This window comes from Schistocerca cancellata, chromosome 12, assembly GCF_023864275.1.
Source record: "Schistocerca cancellata isolate TAMUIC-IGC-003103 chromosome 12, iqSchCanc2.1, whole genome shotgun sequence".
NCBI lineage: Eukaryota > Metazoa > Arthropoda > Insecta > Orthoptera > Acrididae > Schistocerca > Schistocerca cancellata.
In genome coordinates, this window is record NC_064637.1 from 81,842,504 (window position 1) to 81,856,829 (window position 14,326).

The following is a 14,326-nucleotide window of genomic DNA, read 5'->3' on the forward strand; positions in this document are numbered from 1 at the left end:
TGTGCTAATATTTGTGTACCAGTTGAGTTTTAACACATACACTATGTGATCAAAAGTATCCAGACACCTGGCTGAAAATGACTTACAACTTCGTGGCGTCCTCCATCGGTATTGCTGGAATACAATATGGTGTTGGCCCACCCTTAGCCTTCATCACAGCTTCCACTCTCGCAAGCATACCTTCAGTCAGGTGCTGGAAGGTTGCTTGGGGAATGAGAGCCTATTCTTCATGGAGTGCTGCACTGAAGAGAGGTATCGATGTCGGTCGGTGAGGCCTGGCACGAAGTTGGCGTTCCAAAACATTCCAAAGGTGCTCTATAGGATGCAGGTCAGAAAAAAAATTATACAAGAGTAATGTCAGGCATCAGTGTGTAGTGGGGAGACACACGGAACATATCGAGACATATGACATTCGCAGTGACATATGGTCCAAACAAATTTAGCGGATGGTAGCACCCAGGTGCCACTCTAAGATAAAGAGGTTAGCAAAGGAGAGGATTTCGTGGCCGGCCGCATCAAACCAGTCAGAAGGTTGATGACAAAGCACCCAAAATACACCATGTGATCAAACGCAGCGCAGGATTAGCCGAGCGGTCTAGGGCGCTGCAGTCATGGACTGTGCAGCTGGTCCCGGCGGAGGTTCGAGTCCTCCCTCGGGCATGGGTGTGTGTGTTTGTCCTTAGGATAATTTAGGTTAAGTAGTGTGTAAGCTTAGGGACTGATGACCTTAGCAGTTAAGTCCCATAAGATTTCACACACACCTCAAACGCATCCGGACACCCGGCTGAAAAGTTCGTGGCGCCCTCCATCGGTAATGCTGGAATTCAATAAGGTGTTGGCGCACATTTAGCCTTTATGACAGCTTCCACTCTCGCCGGCATACCTTCAGTCATGTGCTGGAAGCTTCCTTGGAGAATGGCAGCGCATTGTTCACGATATGCTATCCTGAGGAGAGGTATCGATGTCGGTCTGTGAGGAAGGGCACGAAGTCAAAAAAAAAAAAAAAAAAAAAAAAATGGTTCAAATGGCTCTGAGCACTATGCGACTTAACTTCTAAGGTCATCAGTCGCCTAGAACTTAGAACTAATTAAACCTAACTAACATAAGGACGTCACACACATCCATGCCCGAGGCAGGATTCGAACCTGCGACCGTTGCGGTCGCTCGGCTCCAGAGTGTAGCGCCCAGAACCGCACGGCCACTCCGGCCGGCGCACGAAGTCAGCATTCCAAAACATCCCAGAGGTGTTTTATAGGTTTCACGTCACCACTCTGTGCAGGCCAGTCCATTACAGAGATGTTATTGTCGTGTAACCACACCGCCACAGGCCGTGCATTATGAACAGGTGCTCGATCGTGTCGAAAGATGCAGTCCCCATCCCCGAATTGCACTTCAACACTAGCCGGCCGAAGTGGCCGTGCGGTTAAAGGCACTGCAGTCTGGAACCGCAAGACCGCTACGGTCGCAGGTTCGAATCCTGCCTCGGGCATGGATGTTTGTGATGTCTTTAGGTTAGTTAGGTTTAACTAGTTCTAAGTTCTAGGGGACTAATGACCTCAGCAGTTGAGTCCCATAGTGCTCAGAGCTATTTGAACCATTTGAACCACTTCAATACTGGGAAGCAAGAAGGTGCTTAAAACATCAATGTAGGCTTGTGCTGTGACAGTGCCACACAAAACAAGGGGTGCCAACCCCCTCCATTGAAAACATTACCACACCATAACACCACCACCTCCGAATTTTACTGTTGGCGCTACACACGCTGGCAGATGACGATCACCGGGAATTCGCCATATGCACACCTTGACATCAGATTGTCACATTGTGTTCCGTGATTCGTCACTCCACACAACATTTTTCCACTGTTCAATCATCCAATGTTTACATTCCTTACACCAAGCGAGGCGTCGTTTGGCATTTACCGGCGTGATGTGTGGCTTATGAGCAGCCGCTCTACCAAGTTCTCTCACCTCCCGCCTACCTGTTACAGTACTTGCAGTGAATCCTGATGCAGTTTGGAATTCCTGTGTGATGTTCAGCTTAGATGTGTTGCTATTACAAATGGCTCTGAGCACTATGCGACTGAAATTCTGAGGTCATCAGTCGCCTAGAACTTAGAACTAATTAAACCTAACTAACCTAAGGACATCACACACATCCATGCCCGAGGCAGGATTCGAACCTGCGACCGTAGCGGTCTTGCGGTTCCAGACTGCAGCGCCTTTAACCGCACGGTGCTATTACACATTGCGACGCTCTTCAACTCTCGGCGGTCTCTGTCAGTCAACAGACGAGGTCGGTCTGTACACCTTTCGTGCTTTAGGTGTCCCTTCACCTTTCAACTTCACTATCACATCGGAAGCAGTGGAGGTATCGATGTTTAGGAGTGTGGAAATTCGCGTACCGAGTATGGTACAACTGACACCCAATCACCTGACCACGTTCGAAGTCCGTGAGTTCCTCGGACTAATGACTACAGAGGTCGCTAATATGGAGTACCTGGCAGTAGGTGGCAGCATAAGGCACCTAATATTGAAAACGTATGTTTTTGGGGTGTCCGGACACTTTTGATCACGTAGATGACCAGAACGAGTAAATCAGAGAAATTGGAGCTAATACAGAGGTTCACCGACAATCATTCTTCCCATGCGTCTTACGAAAGTGGAACACGAATGGAGAGAAGGATAATGACCCCAGAGAAACTCTAGCCAAATACGGCAAGGTCGTTATTGTAGCATATATTTTGCAAATCTGGAGCAGTAGCTACAAACTGAGCGTCTCGAACCGTCATCGACACAAAATATAACCAAAACGTGTCGTGAAAAACTTTTTGTGACGAGTATAAAACCCAGTTTTCGACCTCCTCTCATCTACTAATCTCGGCAGGTTTCATAGTTCCTGACTATAGAGTTTGCTGAAATAAAGGATATTGTTGTAAATAGTTTTGAAGTGACCGCCTTTAATCCTCAGCAGCAACTGCAGATAATGGTACTTATTATTGGGAAGGAAAACTGCGGTTTTACGAGGAGATACAGAAGCTGAATGACAAAACCACATTTCTGAAGCAGTGTTCGCTAATGCAATTTAAAACAAAGTAGCTTAAAAAAAACAACATTTTACTAGTGAAGAAATCATGCCTCTCTGGCAGTAAGGAGTATCTGAGAAAACGGATTAAAAGTTTTGCTCATGAAAGGTTGGTGTTTATAGTGCTTTCATGAGGTCTTATTCATTACAAAAAACAGAATCACTGTATATTATATGTTACACAGTAAGGCGAATTGAAGACCTAGGCAGAGTGGAAGCACCATCGTGTTTGCCCACTAGAAACTGGGATGGGACGTGGCGTACACTACAATATTCTACAAGTAGAGCATTGCCACACGCTACACGACTATACGAAACACAGTGAAACAAGTGTAAACGGACACTTTTGCTTGACGTTACTACTCGAACACTATCGGCTGGCCAGCAGTTATTCACAAAATAATATACTATCTGATCAAAGGTATCCGGGTATTCCTGTGTAATGCGGGATTGGCCACTAGATGTCACGGGCAGGCGGCGAGTACTGCGTTGTCGATAGCAGGAGGATCGGACGCTCAGGATAGCTCAGTTACCTCCAACCTGGACCGGTCGCTGGACGTCACCTTCCTAAGAAACCTGCCAGGGCTGTTTCAACCCTCCTAAAACTGCAAAGTTGACTGTACGTGACATGATAGTGAACTGGAAACGCAAAGGAGCAGCCACGGCTAAAAGAAGGTCTGGAAGAGACGATGTAGTGACGAACAGAGACCGTCGAGCGTTGCACAAGGTGGTTGTAAAAATTCTCACGAAATCAACGGAAAGAATCGCTACCGGTAGTCGAGTTAGGAAAGCGACTGCTTTGATTATGTCCATCCCAAATCCTGCATCATTTCAGTGATACTCTCTCCCCTGTTTCGCGATAATACAAAACGTGTTGCCCTTCTATGAACTTTTTCGATGTACTTCGTCACTACTATCTGGTAAGGATCCCACAGCGCGCAGCAGTGATCTAAAAAGAGGACGAACAAGCGTAGTGTAGGCAATCTCCTTAGTAGATCTGTTACATTTCCTAAGTGTGCAGCCAATAAAATGGAGTCTTTGGTTAACCTTACCCACAACATTTTCTATGTGTTCCTTCCAATTTAAGTTGTTCGTAATTGCAATTCCTAGGCATTTAATTGAATTTACGGCATTTGGATTTGACTGATTTTTCGTGTAACCGACGTTAGCACTCATGTGGATGACCTCAAACTTTCCATTATTTAGGGTTTATATCGGATGGTGCGTCGGTGGTTAAAAAGTTCTGGCTGATCAGACTACACTCCGCAAGACACGCCACTGTGTATGTGGTAGGCGGTGGTTTTGTAACAGTGGTACTTCCACTTTTTCCTGTTCCAGTCACGAATAATACTGCGGAGGAACGATTTATGGTTAGCCTCCGTGTGGGCTCGAATATCTCTAATTGTATCTTCATGGTGCTTTCGCGGGATACACACAGGAGGAAGCATTATGTTGGTTGACCTTTCTAGGCACTTTTGCTCTCTGTAAACCAAACCATGTGCGTCTGCCACGGGGACTTCTCTGCGACGCCTTCACGCTTGCTGAATGAATTCGTAACGAAACGCTCTATTGTTCTTTGGAATTTTTCTACTTCCCGCATGCCGTATTCCAACCTCTGCCTTTCCGTACAATTTTTACCCTCTAAAAATTCCTCTAGTACAATGGAGGTTATTTCCTAATGTCTTACCAGATGCTGTATCCTCATTTCCCTTCTTCTGTCAGAGTTCCCCATATGCTTTTTTCTTCGGCGCTTCTGCTGAGAACATCGTCATTCCCTATCTTACCAGTCCACCTAATTTTCAATATTCTTCTCTTTCACGCTTCTGTTCTCCTCTATTCCGGTTTTCCTAAAGTCTGTGATTCACTAACATACAAAGTTGTGCTCCAAACGTACATTCTAAGAAATTTCTTCCTCGAAATATGTTTGATACCAGTAACTTTTCTTGGCCAGGGATGCCCTCTTTGGCTGAGCTTGTTGTCTTTTTATGTCCTTGATTCGTCCATCATGCGTTATTTTGATTCCAAGGTAGCAGAATTCCTTAACTTTGTATACTTCGTCATCAGCCATTTTGATGATAAACTCCTCGCTCTTCTTGTTTCTGCTACTTCTCATTACTTTTATCTTTTTACGGTTTACTCTCAGTGCATATTCTTTATACATTACACTGATCATTGCTTCTGCAAATCCTGTAGCTTTTCTTCATCTTTACTGAAGATGGAAGTGTCATCGACATATCATTCATAACCTTTCTCCCTGAACTTTACTGTCACTCTTAAGCCTTTCTTAAATTTCCATTAATGCTTTTCCTTATGTATAGACTGAACAGGTAGATGCTATTTTTCTTGACTTCCGGAAGGCGTTCGATACAGTTCCGCACTGTCGCCTGATAAACAAAGTAAGAGCCTACGGAATATCAGACCAGCTGTGTGGCTGGATTGAAGAGTTTTTAGCAAACAGAACACAGCATGTTGTTATCAACGGAGACACGTCTACAGACATTAAAGTAACCTCTGGCGTGCCACAGGGGAGTGTTATGGGACCATTGCTTTTCACAATATATATAAATGACCTAGTAGATAGTGTCGGAAGTTCCATGCGGCTTTTCGCGGATGATGCTGTAGTATACAGAGAAGTTGCAGCATTAGAAAATTGTAGCGAAATGCAGGAAGATCTGCAGCGGATAGGCACTTGGTGCAGGGAGTGGCAACTGACCCTTAACATAGACAAATGTAATGTATTGCGAATACATAGAAAGAAGGATCCTTTATTGTATGATTATATGATAGCGGAACAAACACTGGTAGCAGTTACTTCTGTAAAATATCTGGGAGTATGCGTGCGGAACGATTTGAAGTGGAATGATCATATAAAATTAATTGTTGGTAAGGCGGGTACGAGGTTGAGATTCATTGGGAGAGTCCTTAGAAAATGTGGTCCATCAACAAAGGAGGTGGCTTACAAAACACTCGTTCGACCTATACTTGAGTATTGCTCATCAGTGTGGGATCCGTACCAGATCGGGTTGACGGAGGAGATAGAGAAGATCCAAAGAAGAGCGGCGTGTTTCGTCACAGGGTTATTTGGTAACCGTGATAGCGTTACGGAGATGTTTAACAAACTCAAGTGGCAGACTCTGCAAGAGAGGCGCTCTGCATCGCGGTGTAGCTTGCTCGCCAGGTTTCGAGAGGGTGCGTTTCTGGATGAGGTATCGAATATATTGCTTCCCCCTACTTATACCTCCCGAGGAGATCACGAATGTAAAATTAGAGAGATTAGAGCGCGCACAGAGGCTTTCAGACAGTCGTTCTTCCCGCGAACCATACGCGAATGGAACAGGAAAGGGAGGTAATGACAGTGGCACGGAAAGTGCCCTCCGCCAAACACCGTTGGGTGGCTTGCGGAGTATAAATGTAGATGTAGTTGTAGAACAGTAGGTGTGACAGACTGCAACCATGTCTTACGACATTTTAATACGAGCACTTCGTTTTTGGTCTTCCAGCCCTATTGTTCCTTCTTGGTTCTTGTACTTATTGTATTTTACCCGTCGTTGCCTACAGCTTACTCCTATTTTTCTCAGAATTTAAAACATCTTGTACCATTTTACATTGACGAACGTTCCTTCCAGGTTGACGAATCCTATAAACGTGTCCTGATATTTCTTCAGTCTTAGATTCACTAGCAGGACTGCCTCTCTGGTACCTTTACGTTTTCAAAAGCCAAACTGATCACCATCTAACGGATACTCAATTTTCTTTTCCATTCTTCGGAATGTTATTCTCGTCAGCAAATTCGTTGCATCAGCTGTTAAGCTGATTGTGTGATAGTTCTCGCACTATCTGCTTTCGCTATCTTCGGAATGAGTGCAATTTCCTCGGAAATCTGATTGTATGTCGCCAGTGTGATAGATTCCGTATCCTAGCAAGAATAGTCGTTTGGTTGTCACTTCCCTTAGTGACTACAGAAATGCCGATAGAATTTTGTCTGTCCCTTATATTTTTTGTTCTGTTCAATAGCTGTTTTAAATTCCTACTGTAATACACTATCCCATGTCTCTTTCACATCAACTCCAGTTTCTTCTTCTATCACGCAATCAGACACGTCCTCCCCGTCATGCAGGCCTTCAGTGAACTTATCCCACCTATCCGCTCTCTCTGCTGCGTTTAACAGTGAAATTCCCACTGCACTCTTTATGTTTGTCACTCCTGCTATTAATTCCATCGAAGCTTGTTTTGACGTTTCTACCTGCTGAATCAGTCATTCCGAAGATCATTTCATACTAGATTTCTTCACGCTTTTTCTGCAGTTATTTTGCCTTCGCTTCCCCCCACTTCCTACAGTATTTATTTCATTCCTAAGTGATTTATATTCCCGTATTCCAATATTTCCCTGAAAATTTTTGTACTTCATTCTTTCCTAGATAAATTGAAATGTTTCTCTTGATACGCAAGGTTTCTTCGCAGTTACCTTCCTAGCACCTATGTTTGTCTGTCCATCACCTGTGATTGCTCTTTTTGGGAATGTCCCTTCCTCTTCGACTGAACTGCCTACTATGGTATTTCTTACCGCAGTCTCCATATTACAAATGATTCATCGGGTTTTGACTTCTTAGCTTCAAATTTACATGGTGTTTACATAAGAGCGTGAAGAAATTTAACAGGACGCAGAGGATGCTCCACTTTACCACTTGAGGTGCGAAACCTGGCGTCGGAGAAGCCTGCTTAAGTAGATGATAGGAATAAATCGCATTGCTGTATACGTATTTGCGTTATTTACAGTTTAACTTCAAATATCATTATCGACACAAAGAACGCACCGTATCTACTGCATCATACAAAATGTGCTGAAACCGATGACCATCAACTTCAATGCAAGAATGACATCGGCGAACAAGATTCTGACACACCCTGACAAGTATCCCTGGTGGGTTCCGAATCACATCGCAGGCAGCTGCAATTCTGGCAACTAATTCCATCTCCGTATCTACTCGGGCCTCATACACAACTGACTTTAGATATCCACAGAGTAAATAATCTACGGGATTCATGCCACGTGACTTCATAGGCCATGGAATAGGACCTCACATTACAATCCAGCAACCTGGAAATACAGCAATGAGTTTGTTACGGACATCCACACTGAAATGAAGCGGAGCACCGTCATGTTGTATCCACCGTCGTGTTGTATCCATGTTGTGTCGCTTTGCAACGTCACGCCCAGGTATTTAAACGACTTGACTGTGTGAAGCAGGCCACAACTAATAGTGTATCCGAACATTACAGGTTTGTTCGTTCTACTCATCCTCGTTAACTTACATTTAGAACTAGCTGTCATTCATCACACCAACTAGAAACTACTAAGTCGCTATCGGGTGGAGAAATGTAGGGTCCCCCTGAATAGGTCAGGCGTGCACTACACGCCGGAAGCGGCTACAAGGGTAGCGGAGTACGTGTGGAGTGCACATGGGGGTTTTTTAGGTTAGAGAATCCCCTCCCTAGGCCCGACAAGACGCCTCCTGAGACGCGGCAAGATAGGAGTAGGCAAAATGCAACAGGGAATAACAATATTAATGTGCTAATAGTAAACTGCAGGAGCGTCTATAGAAAGGTCCCAGAACTGCTCTCATTAATAAACGATCACAACGCCCATATAGTACTAGGGACAGAAAGTTGGCTGAAACCAAACGTAAACAGTAACGAAATCCTAAACTTAGATTGGAATGTATACCGCAGAGACAGGCTGAACAGTGAAGGGGGAGGCGTGTTTATAGCGATAAGAAGTGCAATAGTATCGAAGGAAATTGACGGAGATCCGAAATGTGAAATAATTTGGGTGAAGGTCACGGTTAAAACAGGCTCTGACATGGTAATTGGATGTCTCTATAGGCCCCCTGGCTCGGCAGCTGTTGTGGCTGAGCACATGAAGGATAATTTGGAAAATATTTCGAGTAGATTTCCCCACCATGTTATAGTTCTGGGTGGAGATTTTAATTTGCCAGATATAGACTGGGAGACTCAAACGTTCATAACGGGTGGCAGGGACAAAGAATCCTGTGAAATTTTTTAAAGTTCTTTATCTGAAAACTACCTTGAGCAGTTAAACAGAGAACCGACTCGTGGCGATAACATATTAGACCTTCTGGTGACAAACAGACCCGAACTATTTGAAAAAGTTAACGCAGAACAGGGAATCAGTGATCATAAAGCGGTTACGGCATCGATGATTTCAGCCGTAAATAGGAATATTAAAAAGGGTAGGAAGATTTTTCTGTTTAGAAAAAGTGACAAAAAGCAGATTTCAGAGTACCTGTTGGCTCAACACAAAAGTTTTGTCTCAAGTACTGATAGTGTTGAGGATCAGTGGACAAAGTTCAAAACCATCGTACAATATGCGTTAGATGAGTATGTGCCAAGCAAGATCGTAAGAGATGGAAAAGAGCCACCGTGGTTCAACAACCGAGTTAGAAAACTGCTGCGGAAGCAAAGGGAACTTCACAGCAAACATAAACATAGCCAAAGCCTTGCAGACAAACAAAAATTACGCGAAGCGAAATGTAGTGTGAAGAGAGCTATGCGAGAGGCGTTCAATGAATTCGAAAGTAAAATTCTATGTACTGACTTGGCAGAAAATCCTAAGAAATTTTGGTCTTATGTCAAAGCGGTAGGTGGATCAAAACAAAATGTCCAGACACTCTGTGACCAAAATGGTACTGAAACAGAGGATGACAGACTAAAGGCCGAGATACTAAATGTCTTTTTCCAAAGTTGTTTCACAGAGGAAGATTGCACTGTAGTTCCTTCTCTAGATTGTCGCACAGATGACAAAATGGTAGACATTGAAATAGACGACAGAGGGATAGAGAAACAATTAAAATCGCTCAAAAGAGGAAAGGCCTCTGGACCTGATGGGATACCAGTTCAATTTTACACAGAGTACGCGAAGGAACTTGCCCCCCTTCTTGCAGCGGTGTACCGTAGGTCTCTAGAAGAGCGTAGCGTTCCAAAGGATTGGAAAAGGGCACAGGTCATCCCCGTTTTCAAGAAGGGACGTCGAACAGATGTGCAGAACTATAGACCTATATCTCTAACGTCGATCAGTTGTAGAATTTTGGAACACGTATTGTGTTCGAGTATAATGACTTTTCTGGAGACTAGAAATCTACTCTGTTGGAATCAGCATGGGTTTCGAAAAAGACGGTCATGTGAAACCCAGCTCGCGCTATTCGTCCACGAGACTCAGAGGGCTATAGACACGTGTTCACAGGTAGATGCCGTGTTTCTTGACTTCCGCAAGGCGTTCGATACAGTTCCCCACAGTCGTTTATTGAACAAAGTAAGAGCATATGGACTATCAGACCAATTGTGTGATTGGATTGAGGAATTCCTAGATAACAGGACGCAGCATGTTATTCTCAATGGAGAGAAGTCTTCCGAAGTAAGAGTAATTTCAGGTGTGCCGCAGGGGAGTGTCATAGGACCGTTGCTATTCACAATATACATAAATGACCTGGTGGATGACATCGGAAGTTCACTGAGGCTTTTTGCAGATGATGCTGTGGTGTATCGAGAGGTTGTAACAACGGAAAATTGTACTGAAATGCAGGAGGATCTGCAGCGAATTGACGCATGGTGCAGGGAATGGCAACTGAATCTCAATGTAGACAAGTGTAATGTGCTGCGAATACACAGAAAGATAGATCCTTTATCATTTAGCTACAAAATAGCAGGTCAGCAACTGGAAGCAGTTAATACCATAAATTATCTGGGAGTACGCATTAGGAGTGATTTAAAATGGAATGATCATATAATGTTGATTGTCGGTAAAGCAGATGCCAGACTGAGATTCACTGGAAGAATCCTAAGGAAATGCAATCCGAAAACAAAGGAAGTAGGTTACAGTACGCTTGTTCGCCCACTGCTTGAATACTGCTCAGCAGTGTGGGATCCGTACCAGATAGGGTTGATACAAGACATAGAGAAGATCCAACGGAGAGCAGCGCGCTTCGTTACAGGATCATTTAGTAATCGCGAAAGCGTTACGGAGATGATAGATAAACTCCAGTGGAAGACTCTGCAGGAGAGACGCTCAGTAGCTCGGTACGGGCTTTTGTCAAAGTTTCGAGAACATACCTTCACCGAAGAGTCAAGCAGTATATTGCTCCCTCCTACGTATATCTCGCGAAGAGACCATGAGGATAAAATCAGAGAGATAAGAGCCCACACAGAGGCATACCGACAATCCTTCTTTCCACGAACAATACGAGACTGGAATAGAAGGGAGAACCGATAGAGGTACTGAAGGTACCCTCCGTCACACACCGTCAGGTGGCTTGCGGAGTATGGATGTAGATGTAGATGTAGATGTAGATGTACCTTCCTACAATCGCTCATCTTCGACGCCTTACCGTACACCACAGCGTTATAGTAAACAACCGTAGATTGCTGTCCGACAAATCATTTATGTACACAGAGAACAACAGCGGTACTGTCATACTTCCCTAGGGCACTGTTAACGATACCCTTATCACCGATGAACACTCGCTGTCGAGAACAACATACCGGATTCTATTACTTAACAAGTCTTTGAGCCACTCACATATCTGTGAACTTATTCCATATGCTCGGATCACCGTTTCAAATGCTTCTCGAAAATCTAGAAATATGGAATCTGCCTATTGCTCAAAATGGCTCTATGCGACTTAACTTCTGAGGTCATCAGTCGCCTAGAACTTAGAACTAATTAAACCTAACTAACCGAAGGACATCACACACATCCATGCCCGAGGCAGGATTCGAACCTGCGACCGTAGCGGTCACGCGGTTCCAGACTGAAGCGCCTAGAACCGCACGTGCCTATTGCCTTTCACCCATAGTTCACAGTATATCATGTCAAAAAGGACAAGCTGAGTGCCATATGAGCAATGCTTTCAGCATGGTTTCATGCTGATTCTTGGCGGTAAGCTTCTCAGTCTCAAGAAAGTTTAATATGTTCGAACTGAGAATATATTCAAGGACTCTGCAGTACACCGAAGTTAGAGATATTGGTCTGTAATTTTGCTGATCAGTTCGCCCTTCTTTCTTACATGCGGGTATGAAGATAGTAACTGTTCTCGAAAGAACAGATACCATTGATGACTGTGCAGCTTCTCTAGAATAAATGATAATTAATTGAAACCCTCAGTTGCCGACAGGTGTTGCTGACATACCCACCTTGGTGGGCGCGAGTATTGAGTGGATGGGCAAAGTATCTATTAGGAACAACACGTGTGTAGATTGTGGACAGCTGGGAATGCGGGTCTCACGGGAAGGGTGAAAGGGTCGCGCTATTCATCTGTGTCCTCGGTGGCTCAGCTGGATAGAGCGTCTGTCATGTAAGCAGGAGATCCCGGGTTCGAGTCCCGGTCGGGGCACACATTTTCAGCTGTCCCCATAGAGATATGTCAGCAACACTTGTCGGCAGCTGAGAGTTTCAATTAATTATCATTTATTACATACAGGAGTCACACGTGCTCTTTTCTAGTCACTTGGGTCTTTGTGCTGGGTGAGAGATCCAGGGTCAGTAGCGTAGAGAACTCTTTGTAAAAGCGAATTGGGATCCATCTGGAACTGTGATTTATTTGCTTTAAAATCTTTCAGTTCTGTACGCCAGGAGTGCCTATTACTGTGTCGTTCATACGAGGGTCTTTCCGATGGTCAAATGACGGTATGCTTGCAAGATTCATCCGTGTGAACGATTCCTTGCACGTGAAATTTAAAACTGCGCCTTTCGTGTTGCTGTCTTCAACTGCCACACCAGACTGGTCAACGAAGGACTGAATGGAAGCCTTAGACCTGCTTAGCGATTTTCTCGTGTTCTTTCACAAATCTTTTGGTGTGACGGTTGTAGCCGGTGTATGCTTCGCGCATAGATCTACTCACAGACGCATTTATCTCTACTAACCTTCGCTAAACGGTGAAGTGAATCGTCATAACGTCAGCATATAGGACACGGAAAATCCCATTATTTCCGTGGAGACAGAGAGATTCTCTAAAGATGACGGCCTTCTGTGCTGTCACGAAGCACCTTTTACGACAGTCGTTCCACTATTTGCAGCCCCAATTTCTTTCCTTGGAAAACTGTGACGGGTCTGACGTACCTACACATGTTACAATGGTTTTTTTTCCGTGACTGATAGCTGATAGCCCACACTTCATATTCCAGTGAGACGGAACTCTGCCTCATTGGAATACAGGAGTGCATCAGCGTCTGAACAAGGAACTTCCAAATAGTTGGGATGGGAAGAGTTCTCATGATGATTTGGCACTCTTCAGGTGGCCCTCAAGGTCTCTCGACTTTTCAGTTTGTGATTTTTTTCTTTGAGGGTACGTGAAGGACAGTGTGTACGTATCACCTAGCCAGGAATCAGTGGCTAAACTACAGGATCGCTTCACTGCTGTGCTGGAGAACATTGACAACGACATGCTCGAACGTGAGCTTCAGTGCCGCATAGATGTGTGTCGTGTAAGACGAAGAGAGCACAGAGAACATTTGTAATAATGTGTAAGAAAATTGAAAATGTGCTTCGTCACAAAATGTATCAATCACTATTTTGTATGTAATACTTTGTGAAATGCATTCATCCAAAACCCGATAAATGATTTGTAATCATGTCGTATTTGGCGAAGGGGGGATGTGAGAGTTGTATGCTAAGTAGCCTGAGCCATTCACCGTGAGGTAGTTTGCTTAGGATCGATGTAGATACAGATGTTGGTACAAAATAATGCCTTCGCCTAAACTGTACTAGAATACCGCATCTTTCATTTCGCACATGGACTTTGTAACCTCCCCACAAAATTTTACAAGGAAATACTTAATAAAATATGGAGCCAAGTGTAACCTCCCGTAATGAAATTTACTGACAATGACAATTAAACAAAAATTAGCAATCTGACTCACAAATAAAAAATGAAAAACAATTCAGTGCTAATGAAATCAGTGGCAGTGAAAATTCAATTAAACCGAAATATCGGTCTTTGGCCCTGTGCATAAATCAGAATTAAACTCTTACCTCATTGTAACTGCTAATCACATTTCTGCTCTTATTGTTCCGCACTGCTTGGAGGAACTGCATTGCAAATAATAATATTCCTTTTTTTTTTGTAATTTAACTGAAATTTGTCTTTAAGGTAAGTGGAATGAATTTTTTTTGTAAAATGCTTTGAAATCAAAATTATTATTGCGGCGCTTGTTGGAAATTAATTACAA

At 43.9% G+C, this 14,326-nt stretch overlaps 1 non-coding gene across 1 annotated transcript; it reads left to right on the forward strand.

Moving 5' to 3' along the window:
* Positions 1-12,417: 12,417 nt before the first annotated feature.
* On the forward strand, positions 12,418-12,491 carry Trnat-ugu (transfer RNA threonine (anticodon UGU)). The gene has a single exon. It is a non-coding gene; the product is annotated as a tRNA-Thr (tRNA).
* Positions 12,492-14,326: the final 1,835 nt, after the last annotated feature.